The sequence below is a fragment of the Acinonyx jubatus genome, chromosome A1 (assembly GCF_027475565.1).
Source record: "Acinonyx jubatus isolate Ajub_Pintada_27869175 chromosome A1, VMU_Ajub_asm_v1.0, whole genome shotgun sequence".
NCBI lineage: Eukaryota > Metazoa > Chordata > Mammalia > Carnivora > Felidae > Acinonyx > Acinonyx jubatus.
The window spans coordinates 49,947,786-49,963,365 of record NC_069380.1 but is presented as its reverse complement, the minus strand read 5'-3'; the positions used below and the strand labels follow the sequence as shown (position 1 = coordinate 49,963,365).

At 40.9% G+C, this 15,580-nt stretch overlaps 1 long non-coding RNA gene across 1 annotated transcript in view; it reads right to left on the bottom strand.

The window, feature by feature from the left end:
• Positions 1–5,456: 5,456 nt before the first annotated feature.
• Positions 5,457–15,580, bottom strand: part of LOC113601063 (uncharacterized) — a 521,919-nt gene continuing 511,795 nt past the window's right edge. The window contains exon 10 of the long non-coding RNA XR_008296022.1: positions 5,457–7,896. This is a non-coding gene — a long non-coding RNA (uncharacterized LOC113601063). The remainder of the gene's footprint in view (positions 7,897–15,580) is intronic.

The following is a 15,580-nucleotide window of genomic DNA, read 5'->3' as shown; positions in this document are numbered from 1 at the left end:
TCTGAATTCATCACTCATTTACTAAACAAGTAAATCATAGAAATTATTTCTATTTCTATTTCTTCTAATATCTATCTATTATCTTTAATTCTTTAAGTCTTACAAGTATTTTAACATATTCCTATCAATCCATCCTCGCATGTACAAATTGCCATACGAGACTCTGGTGATTCAAAATAAATCGTCACAAGGCTCTCTCCACAAGCTATTATGCAGTAAGTTAGAAATTTTGAGCTGCTTTTTGGAGTTGGGTCGGTTATTTTTCATAAATAAGTATGTCAGGATTCCACTAGCCAGGTTACTCTACTATCCAAGCATGATATTTTACAAAGTTAGTTGTGCCAGAGTATATAAAAAAATATCATGATGAATTTATCCATGAGTTGGACATGTCAGTCTAACCCACAGAGCTAGACCAGAGCAAGAATTTCTACAGAGGGAGCAACATGAAGTAGAAGTAACTGGGTGAAAATACCTGCTCTGAAAATAACTGGACTTACACAGGTCATGTAATTTCTTTAAGTCTTAGTCACTAAGCCAATATTGGAATCCTTAGTCCTAATTGAATCAAGATTCTTAAAACTTTGATGTATGTGAGAACCCAAGCTATCTATACCCATATAGCTTTACTATCTATCTTTGGAAAATTGTACCATTGAGCAGATTTCACTAATATGACTATTCCAGGAACCTTTTGCTCAGGAAGGCAAAAGTTGCACATAGCTGTATTTTTTGTTTCAGGACAATCCCCCTCATTCTCAAAAAAAAAAAAAATCATCTAAATCAACATCAGACATTTACCTTTTCAATAGCTACTTTTTTTCGGTCTCTCTACTCAATTCTTGATGTTACTCCTAGAATCCCTTGCCTAAAAAAATCTTCACCTTGTGGTGTTCATCAAACCTACAGTATTATAGTGTGCTCTTTATCCAATTGTACTCAGGTTCCCATCTTAAATCATGCGTCCAAATATCATAAATATTACAAGTCTGCCCTCCACTCTCTAAGAAGCTACTGAGATTCTATCAAGATAAATGCTTTCCTTCACTTTGGAAACCTATAAAATCAGCCTCATCCTGTCCACAGTTTGTTTTAGTGGTATTTTCAGGAATCCAGCATGCTATAAGTTCCTAAGAACTAGTAGGAAAATTACATACTTTCAAAACAGAAGATATGAAGATGAATTAAAGAAATGGGTGTGATTGAGATGGGGCAAGCAAAGCACCAATTTTATGGCAATTTTCACATTTAAAAAAGTATCTGCAGATGGTGACTATTGTATTACAGAAAGGAAATGAAACTTAAGCTGCACTATTAAGACTAGATTATGTTGTAAAATGAAGTGACACCAACTCCTAGCTTTATCTGCCTTCCTCTTTTTACCTTGGTGGTAACGGAATTGAAAAGTATGTAATTGAAACTGACCCCAGCCATCCTGGATGGGTAAGGGAGAGGCTTTTGTAACTTTACCATACAAATCAGGTTTAAAGAAGAAATCTTCAAGAACGCTTCTTAACCGTGAGGATGCCTGGTTATACCCTGTCCCACACAAGGTAGGATGAAAAAATACTAGGAGGTGAGATCTGTTCCCAAATGGGACACCCCGGGGAAACCACAAATTATCCCCTCACAGAGAGACCTCATTTTCAAGAGTCCAAGACTGCAATCAGCATCAGCTTTCTCTCATTAAGAGACTGGCTGCCTCCAGAAGCCCCAACAGTGGTCTCTCATGAGCCTAGTGCTATTCCCCACACTCCTTTGGAGAGAGTTGTGGTATATGAACCTCCACATCCTCCTGTGAAAAAGTGTGCAACTCCTGGAGGAGAGTGGTGTGGCACAGCTGGGTAATAAGCACTGTGTGGAAAAGACAAGTGGAGGAGAGGGACGGAGGCATCTGCGAGAGGCAGAGTTCATGTAGACCATGCCTTTTTTGATGCCTCTCTGTGAGTCCTTGGAAGATGGCAGAGAGATGTACAGGGAGAGATGCTCCTGCTGGCCTGGAAGAAGCCAACTGCCATGTCACTGAGCTGGCCACATGGCAAGGACCTGAGAGGGGACTCAAGGAGCCTAGAGTGATCTTGTAAGCTGGCGAGAAAATGGGGACGTCAGTCATACATCTGCAGGAAATGCATACTGCAAACAACTTGAAGGAGCGTAGGATGACGCATCTTTCCCCAGTCAGCCCTCCGGATGAGGATGCAGCCAGCTGACACTCTGATTTTAGCCTTGAGAAATCCTAAGAAGACGCTCCAGCTAACACGTGTTGGACTCGTGAGTCTGGAAACTGTGACGTTGTAAAATGGTGTCTTTTCAAAATACTCAGTTTGAGATAATGTGTTATGGAGAAATAGAAAACAAAGATACTATCAGACTCAGAATAAAATTAGGGGCGACTGGGTGGTGGCTCATTTGGTTAAGTGTCTGACTTTGGTTCAGGTCATGATCTCACAGTTCATGGGATCGAGCTCCGCATCGGGCTCAGTGCTGACAGTGTGGAGCCTGCTTGGGATTCTCTGTCCCCCTCTCTCTGTTCCTCCCCCACTTGTGCTTTCTCCCTTAAAATAAATAAATAAATAAATAAATAAATAAATAAATAAAATTAAAAATTCACTCCGTGGCCTGTAATGCCCTGTAAGATCCTAAGTCTTCAACCCCATCGCCTCCCACTCACCCCCTTACTCAAATACAATGAATGGTCCTCCTTGGTGTTCCTCAAACAAGTTGTTTTTCTCTCTTCCCGGAGACCTTTGGCCCTAGAAGTCCTCAAGCCTCACTTTCTCGCCTCATTCTTATCTCTGCACAAATATTCCAACCTCAGAGTCTTTTTCTCATGCCTTACTCTGTCTCCTTACCTGGCTTTAGTTTTCTTCTTAGCACTTAATACATTATATCGTGCCTTTATAGTTTCATTATACTTATCTCCTGTCTGTCTACCCACTACACTATTAACAGTTGGGCCTTTTTTTTGCCTAGTGGATAGTTTTTATCCCTAACATTAAAAAAAAAAATTTGTTTAAATGCATTTACATGAACCGTGAGATCATGACCTGAGCTGAAACTAAGAGTCGGACGTTTCACTGAGGTGAGCCACGCACGTGCCCCTATCCCTAACCTTTAGAATGGTGCCTAGGACATATTGAGTGTTCCGTACACATTTGTTAAGAGAAGGAAGAGATTGCAGTTGGCACACTAAGTGGGTCAATGGCGTTGTGGGGGCCTGGGGAGGCTGGTCACTCAGCATGCTGGTCTTGGGAGCAGTGCACAGGAGTCTCCCAGACAGTGGGAGGCAGCTAAGAGGGGCATCCTTGAGGCCTGCCTGGCTTGGTCGTGTGACAGATGGCAGGACACCAGTGCTTGACTCTGACATTGGGAACCTGCCTGCATAGCAGTGATGCCAGCTTCCCTGGGAGTTAAGACTGGAGGCTTTCCTGGGCCTCTGTGTCACAGGAGTCCTGGTGCTGCCCAAAGCAAGGCAGGGCACCACGACCAGTGAATGATGCTGGACTCCTCACAGCTCATGGCAAGTGGGTGCTCAGAGATGAATTAAGGTAGAGAAATAAACAAATGTGGCATTTATTGCCTCTTGGAGCCAGGGATCATAAATTCACAAATCATAAATTCAAACCCTAGCTAAGAGTTTTTGAATCCGATGCTTGCTTTAACTTAGAAAGGAAACCATGGTGGCAAATGGAAACGATGCCAAAACAATAATCAACTGGAGATTTACAGACTTGAATTTTTATTTCAAAACCTTGGGGTGATGCTATATGGATTTAGCACATAGATGCACCTCAATGGTTAAAAACTTGTGTTTCATGGTCACATGGCCTGTGTTTGCAGCCCGGTGCTACCGCCACTTGCAAGATGTGGTAAACTCATCGCAAGGAGGCTCATTGATGTTCTTAAGGCCTCAGAACTTAGCGTCTGTCTCCCTCCACGTGACACGCTAGCCATCCCTCTTCTCTGTGCCTTGGTTTTCCTTTCTCTAAAATGGGCACAGTGATAGCGTCACTTCAAAAGGCTGCAAAGTAGATTAAACCAGGTAATGTGTAAAGTCCTTAGCACAGTGGCTAATCAAAACTGGCTATGGTTTATTCGTGGCATCAATTAGATAACTAATTAAATGCGCTCAAGCAAGCCTGCATATATATATATAATACATCCCCTGAGATGTTGAGGGGACAGAACCAGTTATCCCACATATCTCAGTGCAGAAATTGTAGCACATCTCTTCCTTCTTTTAATCTTGCTCTGTTCTTAACTTTATTCCAAGGTCATCAAGGTGACACATGCAAGTTGTAGATACTTAGGTTCTGATGCACACATACACACTGAATGTTGAATAGATATTTATGAGAAAAATCTAAGTCCCAGGAAATAGTGTCTGTATCTGATGAAATCATCTCCTTTCTAGGATGATACTGATACTTTAATAAACTTGACCTTCCTCTCATGCCAGCTGAGATTCCTGAGCCACACAGAAAGTGCATGATAGGAGATAGTCACACACAAGTTTTTTATTTGCCTTGTATTTTTTTTTTTTTTTTGGCTGAGATATAAAATGCAATTTTTAGAGTGGACCACTCCAAAAACCAGTTGAAAATGAAGAACTGTTCATTTTGTACATGGTTTTGTTTTTTTTTATAAACTAAATGGATCTCTTATTATCTCCATATCAAAGGCTCAACACAATGGAATTAATACGATGGCTTCAGAATGGCTGGGACCCCCACGACTATTTTCTATATAAATAGAAATAAAAACAGAATCATCTTAACATTTTGAAGCCCCACCCATTCTGCAAGGATTGCCTCCTGCATGCTTAGAGACAGTAGGTTTCAGCCCAGTCCCGAGCCTGTGGGTCAGGTGCCCTGGGGACACCCCGTTCAGGCTGTCCCCAATGGCCTGAGGAGATTGTATTCATTTATCAAGGCCCCTTCCTGGAATCGGATCTGGTCTATAAAGACACCAAGAGGCACACAATAAGGCACACAGGATATTTAGAGGAGGAATCATCTTTCCAAAACTCTGGAACATTCAGAAGATGAAGGATATCCTTGCCCACCTGCCAATGGAATTCTTACATCCCTCTGTGACCATTAAACTGGCATTTCATGCCAAGGAAAGCATCTTAAACAGATAATTCTCTTCACTGCTGCCTGGTGCAAGTGGGGCACTTAGAAAACTCAGGACCCATTGATTTCAGTTATTCCTGAGAGTCTCCACAGTGCTTTGCTGCCCCATGAGGGTCACTGAATGAACAGTTTTTAATGACACAATAATTTATTGAAATGGATGAATTGGTGCGGAAAGGACTGAGTCTGAGATGTAATCACTATTTTTAAGTCCCTCTATGTGCCAGTCATTATAGAAGCATTTTCATAATTACTTCATAAAGTCAGTGCTGTTATTTCTATTTTTACATTTATTTACCTATTTAATTTTTGGAGGGGGAGAGAGAGAGCGTGCGTGCGTGAGCAGGTGTGGGGCAGAGGGAGAGGGAGAAAGAGAATCTGAAGCAGGCTGTACTCTCAGCCCACAGCCCAACGTGGGGCTGGATGTCATCATGGTGAGATCAAAATCCGAGCAGAAATCAAGAGTTGACTGAGTCACCCAGGCACCCGTGTCATTTTTATTTTGCGTGTAAGGAAACTGAAGCTCAAATTGTTGTCTGAAATGCGATGTCAGCACACATGTCTAGTGGGGATTTGAATTCATGTCTATACCTCAAGATCAGCATACCTACCTTTAAACCCCTTGGAGGATCATGGTGGCATCCCAGGAAAGCAGCTCTAAGGAACTGATTTTTGAAGTTGAGGAAGAATATGACATTTTATTTTAGAAATCTCTGGCCTTGTAAAGGGCAGGAAAGTCAGTGGAGATACTCAATATGATGATTTTTCCCAGAACTGAGACGCAGCTGATTTTGTGCTGAATTAACCCTTCTTTGTAATATATGTTTGTTTTTGAGTGCAAAATGTTTTTTCCCCTCATTTTTTTAACTTCAGCATCGACAGACTCGAACTGTTGGAAACTACCCTTAAATTTAGGCCGGTAGTCTAATAGCCTTCTAGAATTCACATTATTGCAAGAAGTCAAGTCAAATGCAAGCCAGAGGCTCTGGCTGCCAGTGGGGTGGGGAGGGGGCGAGAGGGGTGGAGGGTGGCTCTGGCGGTCGGTCTCCTCCAGGACTGCTGGCAGCAGCCTTGCTGAACCGTCACAAACAAACAGGACTCTTCGCGCCTGGCGATTTCTCCTCTTCTGTCTAGATTTTGCCTCTCACCAGAAGCTTTGGAATCCATTGAAGAATGATACAAAGAAAGGGCGCAGTGTGGGTTACAGAGTCTGATTTTTCAAGTTACTGATTTGATATTAGCTGCCATTAAACATCAGTCAGTAGTCACATGCGGTGACCTGTCCCATACTTTCAGTGATGGGCTTCTTCAGACTGGTTTCTGAACTTCTCTTACGTTTGACTGAACTGGTCCTGTAAGACTATGAAAAGCTTACACAGAAAAGCTCACATAAGTAAAGGAGGAATTATATGGCCTGGGTGCTTACTTATGTTTCTAGAACATTCTTACTCTAAGGGCTTAGGGACATGGACTTGAGGCAAGGTTAGCATTTGGATCTTGCTGCCGCCCCTTGTTGGCTCAACCTGGACAAGTTACTTAAACTTCTGTATCTCACTTTCCCTAGTAATGAAGTAGAGATAATGACACCTACTTCATGTAGTTGTTCAAAAGATTGAGACACAGTGCACATAAAGCATCAAAACCATGCCTGGCACACAGTGAATGGTAGCCATTCTCATTAAGTATGTGCCATCATCCTGATATATACTTCAGCGCGGGACCAAAGCACTTGAATTCAAGAGCCGAGTAACATTATGGAAATTTTCATATGAAATATAAAAGCAATTTCTCTTTCTTCAAACCTTGTTTTTCTTTATTAGTATTATATTTTATCAAAAGTTATAACCATAGTTTTTGAATACAGGTCTGAACTCTCCTTCTCAGCTTGGACATGGAGAAATCTTGTTTTTCAAAATTTTTCTGCATTTCTTTGAGCCTTTCATCCAAGTACTTTGCCAGCTGTGTGTGGGAGTCAGCAAAAAATTACTATTAACAGTTCGACACAGGATTCAGAAGGACTTTGTTAGGAAAGAAAGGTTGGCATTTTTGTGGTGGGGCCAGGCTAGAATTTTAAGTGACCCTAGCTATGAAGCACATGGATGGAGGAATTCTAGACAATTTTTTTCTCACTCATAGAAAGAGTTTGGTATCGACAATCCCATAAAATGGGGGAACGGTTTAAGTACCTGGTAAATTCCCACAAAATGCTTTTAACAGTTAAGACAGCACTGCAGATTCAATTTCAGGGTGAGATCTTACTCATATCATACGTTTACAAGATCAGAGATGATAACTGAGTTAAAAATTGATAACTTGGTCCAGATGTTGGTGAATATATCCTGAGAAATGTGGAAATCACCAGCAGGCTCGCAGCCCACGCTCCTAAGTGCCTCACATCAGGGGCCGAGCACAGTGCTACCAAAAGCTGTCCTGGACAACTGATGTCACAAATAGAAAGTCCCCAACATGGTGTGATTCCTCGGGGGTCAAAACCCCCTTGCTTATCTGTTTGTGCAGCTTCTTAATGCCTAGAGTTTCAGTCTGAGAATGTCTTTGATTGTAGTTCCATGCGTGCTGTTAAAAGAAAAGCCTGGTCCCAGCTACGGGCATCTTTGACCTCCATGGTGCCAAACTTCCGGTCTTCATGTTTCTCAGGCTTAAAAGATTTGACAAAACTGCTGCTTCCTCCTTCAATATTCCCTTCTTGGGGCTTCTCTGACTTCTCTTTCTCTCTTCTATCTTTTTTTAGATCTGCAAACATCTGGGAGAGGACACCAGTGGTTATTGTAGCAGCTTTGACTGGAGTAACAGGTGGGGATGAAAAGATGGAAAGAGGCCCTCCCACGGTTTGCTCTAGCCCAGACTTCACTGAGCTCCAGACCCATTTACCCAGTTAAGCACATGTTCTCCCCCCCCACCCCAACCTGAACTTCCTCCAAAATCTCCTGCCTTGATAGATGGTACCCAGATCTTCAAGGTACAAAACGTAGTCAACACCCTTCACATACTTCTCTTTATTTCTTCATTTGAATTGATCCCCACTCCCACCTCCTGGTGATCTCTTTTCCACAGCTACTACTATAGTCTAAACCACTGTCATCTCTCTCTTACTTTGACTAAAGGAATAGCCACCCCACATTTGTTTTTGATTTCTTCAAATCTATTCTCTGCTGTGAATTGGAAGGAACATTTAAAAATGAAAGCATAAGCACGTAATTCTCTTGTTAAATCCTTTTATGGGCTTCCCATTGCTCTTGGGATGAAGCCCAAACTCCTTAAAAGTGGCAGCTACAAATGGCATGAACCTCGTCCTCCGTCTTGCTCGCCATGGTCCACCTGTTCCCTTCCTTGTCAAATGACACAGGCTCCTTCTTCCTCTCTTCCGGCACAGATTCTTGCAGTAAATATATCACTTTTGTGAGGTGGTTTGGAACAAAAGGCAGATTGATGGAGATGTTTGGAATTTAGGAAGAAGGGATCTGGAGAATTCATGGGGCAACTAGAGGGAGAGGTAGGTACTTAAGAAAGCGACAACTGAGGTCTACAGTTTTATACAGGGTCCTTGCATCCAAGGCTTCGTTATTTACTTAACAGTTTTATCAGTTAAACAGCACTTAGTTTGTGCAAAGCGCTGTCCCAAGGGCTTTGAAACCATTAATTCATTTATTTAATCACTGCTGTGCTTCAGAACAGAGCTGTGTTCCAGATTCTTATTCCGTAACGTTGCCCCGCTTACCAGGCGAAGTGCTACACCTCTGTGGAAGTCTGGGGGTTGAGAACAATGAGTGGTTTAAAGCTTGACATGAAACTATTACACATTGTGCACTTCTGGACAGAACTGCCTTCGAATACCCCTTGCCTTTTCATTTCGTCTTTTCATTAATTCTCTCAATGTTTAATGCGTATCTTCTTCATGTTAGAGCTTTGCTACCATTGGGATGTGCTGCCAGGACCTCAGCTTCTCTATCTACACCTGACCTTTCTTTCCCTTGCTGGCACTCTCTGCCGCTTGTCTCTCCTCATTTGGGATAAAGCTCTTCATGGCTACCTAAATTATCTTGCAATTAAAAACACACTTCATCTATTCCAGATTCCTTACCTTGAAACAAAAGACTCTTTCCCTGGGAGTGAAAATCTAACCTCCTTTCACATGTTTTCTACCTGCAGCCATGTAAAAAGTCCAGCGGGAGCCTCCCGTGATACACGGCTTTTCCTTCCCTGCCCTGTCTTTGCATTTCCCCTCCTGCTACTTGCAAAGCTCTTGCCTCTTCTCTTGCCCTAGAGACTCCACTCGTTCTTCAACACCCAGATCAGATGTTGCATTGTATTAGGAAACTGATTTTGCAGAGATGGATACCATCTCCTCTGAACCCCCACATCACTTTGTGCATATGTCTGTTTTCTCAATACTATTGCATCTTACATCTTGTGAACTCCCGATTCAACTCTGAGTGTCTCAAGTTCACAAATCATATCTTCTCCACTTTCCTTGTATCAGCACTTTGGCAAAGACTATCACCATCAAAACAACAGATACAAAATATCTAAGAATAAACCCCAATTAAATAAATACTCAGACACTATATGAGGAGAATGTTAATACTTCACTAAAAGACATGAAGTAAGCTCTAAACAAACAGAAAGCTGTATCCTGTTTTTGTATAGAAAACCAGAATTCCTACTGACAATTTCCCTCAAATCAATTAACTCATTCATATCTCAACTTAAATAAGAACAGACTCTTTTTTTTTTTTACCTTGGCAACAATTCATATAAAATAATCAGCATGTGAAAACATCTTGAAATCTTCTGATGTAGAAAAGTAATTAGCAGGAAGTCCTTTTTATAGGTTTATAAAGTGTTAGGGAGTATTAAAATCTGTTATTACTGCATAAATAGATCAAGGAAACTGAAAGTAAGTTAGAAATAGACTCGTAAATATAATCAAAAAATTTGGAAAGAGGATATTTAAAACAATTGAGGTTCTGACAGATTATTCACAAATTCTTTTTGGGCCATTTGACTAGACCTTTTGAAAAAGATGAAGCTGAATCATTACTAGAAACTTTATTCTCAAGTAAACACCAGAAATGCAAGCTTTTAAATATAAAAAGAGAAATTCTAAAAGCACCGGAAGAAATAACTTTATTTTTTAAAAACTTTGGAGTGGAAAAGACTTGTTCAAAGTCAAAAACTGAGAGGGAAAAAGTCTCAAGTTAGACTGCATAAAAAAGTAGAACTTTTGCACTGCAGGGAAATTTCACAATGTCATAAGAAAAATGACAACTATGGAAAATATATGCAAAACATAAAATGTATGCCAGACAAATGTCATATTGCCTTGCCACACAGAGTTCTCACAATAGAAAATGAATAAAGACTTGAAGCAAAGTTTCACAGAAAAATATTGCAAATAGCAAATAGCCAGCCATATGGTAAGATGCTAAAATTCACTCATAACCACATATGCAAATTCAAATAAACAATGAAACACCATTTTTTTCCTATCTTGGAGGAAACGCTAAAATGTTTCATAATATCCACTGTTGGCTACAATAAACAAGGGCTCTCAAATCGTGTTGAAGGACAATTTGAAAATATTAAGATTTCTTGTGATCTTGAATCCCAAAGGAATTTATTTAACCATTTTGCTTAAGTGCAAAGATGTTCATCAATGCCCAAATCCAGAAAACACACCAATGTTTATCAATCGGAAAAGTATTAATAATATCCACACAATGTGCTATTTTTGCAGCTGATTAGAAATGAGATTTAGCTACTTAAATGGAAAGCTGATCAATACATTAGTTCATAAGAAAAGAAAATTATAAAACACAAATCTTCGTGTAAATAAAAGTGTCATTTACATATAACGTATGCATATTTCTTTGGCCATGTAGACATGAAACTGTTGATACAGTTAAATGTGAGGAATAACAACTGAGTGGGAAGGGAGATGGCAAGAGACAGTATTACTTCCAACTCTTCTGTGTTGTTTGGATCAATTTTATAACCCTAATCAAGATTTTCTTTCATAGATTTTTTTTTTCCCCAAAAAGGGCAACTATTCTTACCCCTGTCACTTTAGACTGAGACAATTATTCAGGAATAACTTATTTGTTCCAAGATACCATGTGTCTTCCTGGAAAATGATGGATCCAGAAATTGAAATATTCGTGCTCACTGATGGTGACAAATCCCTTCTGGGGTTAATTCCTGTATTTGTAGTTCTTCTGACAGGAATATTGAAATCGGTACGTGCATGTCACAGCTAGGATGTTTTTGGCATAAGCAGAGGCTCTTGCTGCCACAGTAAAGAAAGGATGGACGCCTCTGCAGGAGGGGCAGCAGTCTGACCATGAACCACTCTGTTTATTTTGGCATTGCATGCATCATACTTTTCCCCTAGTCCTTTGCTTTCTGCAGAAAGGGTTGGCAGAAAAATAGATTTCACAGTATTGTTTCCTCTGCTGCTTCCTAGTAAAGTAAGGGGGGAAATGTTGCTTTTCTATGTGGTCTAACTGCTGAACCTGGTAGTTCGGTTCCTAACGGTGTAACTACAGGTACGACTAACTAGGTGAGTGACTTTTCTGATAACCGTGCACAATTCTGCACCCAGTTACGATGTGTAGGGCTTTCGCCACCCCCCACCCCCACGCCACCAAGTGATTCCATGGCAGCAGCTGGGTGTTTTACCACTCAGCCCAATTCTGATATTACCTACCCTGAGACAGCATCAGATTCCATAGGTTTAGGGCTCAGTCCTACAAGACTGCTTCCCTCACAACTGACTATAAATCCAAGGATCTCACAATCCCCACTTTGGGTTCCATTAATTTGTTAGAGTGGCTCACAGAGCTCAGGGAAACATTCTACTTACTAGATGACTGCATTATTATAAAAGGATATAACTCAGGGACAGCCAGATGGGAGAGATGTGTAGGACAAGGTATGCGGAAGTGGCATAGAGCTTCTAAATCCTCTGAAAGTTCCCAACCTCTCATCTCCCGGTTGGCTCCCAGCCCTCATCCTTTTGGGTTTTCCAAAAGTTACCTCATTAACATTAAAAAAGACACCTTAATTGCTCTTATCACTTAGAAAATTTGAAGGGTTTTAGGAGCTTGGTGTCGGAACAGGGTGGAGAACCAAGTATATATTTCTTATTAGAAGTCACAATATCACACCTTGTTTGGTGAGAATTTTGGAAGGTATGAGAGTAGCAAATACAAACGAGAAAACAAAAACAAAATGTATGGGAGGGTGTGCCCTTCCTGTTATCCCTTCATTCTCCAGGAGCACTGGTTTCAGTCCACTCCGCTTATTTAAGTCAAAAGAGCAGAACTCAAGCATCCAACCTTATAGGAGGAAGACTGGGGTAAGCACCAATCATTTCTAGCCACATTTTCTATTTTGAGCTGTACATCATTAACTAGATTATAATTGTTCCCAAGTTGTGGTGATCTTAAAAAAAAAAAACATAATTTCTTAAAGCTGAATTTAGCAATAACATGTGTGCAAAGAGTGTTGTAATGGTGATAGTTAAAATTTGTAGGAATTGGTGCACTTTTTTCTCTTTTTTAAAAATTATCACTGAGGGGCGCCTGGGTGGCTCTGTCCGTGAAGCATCCGACTTCGGCTCAGGTCATGATCTCACCATTCATGGGTTCCGGCCCCACATTGGGCTCTGTGCTGACAGCTCAGAGCCTGGAGCCTGCTTCGGATTCTGTGTCTCACTCTCTCTGCCCTTCCCCCGCTCATGCTCTCTCTTTCTCTCTCTCAAAAGTAAAATAAACATTAAAAAAATTAAAAAAAAATAAAAATTATCGTTCAAAAACTTTTTATATATAAGGAAAGCCACCAACAACTCATTTTTCGAAGGTACTAACTCACTGATTTCAATATAAATCCACTAAAAAATTATCTTAGCTACTTACCCAGAAAAGAAATTTTAATAGCAGAGCACAGAGAAGCTGTTTCTCTTACTTCTCAAAATAGAATTTAGCTAATTTTATAGAATTTGGATTTTAATTCTATTTTAAAAATGTCATGCTCATTGAAAAGAATTCAAAGCATACCCAAAATTCTAGGGTGAAAAGTTAGCATCTCTCTTTACTCTTTGCTTTACTTCCCAGAGTTAAGATCAGTTGCTACGTTCTTAAATATCTTTGTGACAGATTGGGTTTCTTTGCTAAGATTTTCTATTTCTCATCAGTTTCAAATGAATCTGTCGTCTCTTGTTGCAGCATTTTTGTGAAGGTTGCTTTCAAATCTTTGTCACATCTTCCCGGTCTCTGATTCCTCTTGGTGTTGGCATCAATGGATTGTCTTGGCTTGGTGTGATGGGTCACTTTTAATTGTCTCATCAACACTCTGACCATTATGTTAGGAGACTCTAAGTCATATTGAACATCTCTTATTTTAGAGGGCAGTCACCTCCCTAGGATCAGCACTTAAGTCCTGGCTGTAGGTGTTGGGAATCTCCCCCTCTCCCCAAAAGACAAAGGCTGCTGGCGAAGAGACTCTTAGTGGAGTTGGATCTCTTTTGTCACCTCTGCCCACTCACCCGGTCTCTTGGTGAGAGAGGGCAGTCTGACTTGCAGGAACAAAGAGGCTTCTCAGCAAGGCTGCTTGTGTGGCTCCCCATTGTTGGTGTCACCAGGCCACCCAGTTTCTCTATGTGGTGGAGGGGAGTCTCGGGCCCGATGAGATCATTTCCCTTACCGGCTGATATTCACTGTGGGTCTTCATCTTTCCCTCTTGCATACGTTGTTTGCCTGGTGTTGTTGACAGGACTCCTGTTAGATCCAGGGGAGGAATGAGGCAAGTTGGCCTGCCCTCTTTAGCTAGATGGGAAATCCAGTGTGCAGGACCGGGGTCACCTTTTGCTGTCGGGTGGAGGGCTGGAAGACGTTGCCACTGTTTTTCCTTCTGTCTTGGGAACATTAACCAGTTTGCCTTCCTCTATCCATCATTCAAGAGTTCTCCTCATGTTGCCTCTTGCATTATTTTCAGGGTTTATCATTGTACTTGGTGAAGAGAAGCTGGAAGGAATGCATCTTACATCCGCTTGTCCAGAGTAGGAATCTCTATCTGCCAGTGTGTACGTCTCCTCCACTAAACTCAGACAGCTGAAGCATAAGGGCCATGTGGTACTTTGTGTGTTTGGTGTTTCATTCAGTTTCTGACTCAAAGCAGGCACTTGCGAAAGAAGTGCAAATGAATTAGTGCACAGAATCTGATCTAACTCTCCACTATTGTGAGGAGGACTTTTCTGCACTATGTTACTTAGCCGTGACCACAAAGCCAGATTAGGGCTCTGCTCAGTAACATAAAGATGGGACTTTCGTCTCTGTGCTAGGATAGCTGACTTCATGTCTTTTAGTGTCCACTGCCTGAAACTAAAAGATGTCAGAAAAGGAGATCAGAGATGCTTCATGCCACCATGTCAGCATCAGAGAACATCTGAACGGGCAGAGCTTTCTCAAAGGATGTCAGAAAATGTTCTATATACAGCTATACTGCACAAGGCCTCTGCTAAGAAGAGACGGAAAGAGAAATTTCACTTCTCTGATACCAAGTGAGCCTTTGAAACAAGCATCTAGCAGAGCTGAATTTAGTTGGTTATTGCCATGGTTTAATGGAATTTGGAGCAGAAAAGTAAATGTCAGTTAAGATTGTTTAATGGTAGTAATAATACCTCCCCCTTTTTGAGTGGTTCCGTGTGCGAAGCCCTGAGCTAGCCACATTACTTACATGACTAATAAACTTCACAAACCCCCATTCTGTAGATGCAAAAGTTATGCATTAGAGAAATTGTGTTAGGTAAAGTCATAGCAGTTGCAAACACTAGAGTAAGGATTCAGTCTCAGGGCTGCCTGACTGCAAAGCCACCATCCTTTTGTGTGTGGTATGCCTCTCACAGAACACAAAATTGCTAAAGGAAAGCACGAAAGTGTAATGCATGACAAAATAAAATTTCACGAAAAAAAGTTTTTTCCCTCATTTATCCAAAAATGTCAGAGTAATAGCTTAGTTAATATTATAGGATGTTTTGCTGCCACTATAGTAACAACTGCCTTTTAACAAAATAATGCATTGTTATTAGCTCATTGAGCTATAATGGAGAACATTGTTTCCAAAGGCAATGATGTCTTACAATACGTGACTTCTGCCCTGCCCCCTGCTGTGTTATTTTCTTTCCTCTGAGCTGACAAAGGCATTTGACAAAATGAGGAAATAGCGGAGGGCACAGCTGAATCAAATTTTGAAACAAACAGCCAAAGATAAGTGTGTCACATGAGAACAGCTCTTAATTGTTCTATGATAATTCACTCAAAATATAATGATGTTGTTAGAAAGAATGAACTAGTTTCTTGCGGATTAAGAGAAAATCATTTGTAGGAGATGAAAGGGCATCTAGCATTTGAATAGACAGAGAAAAGAAC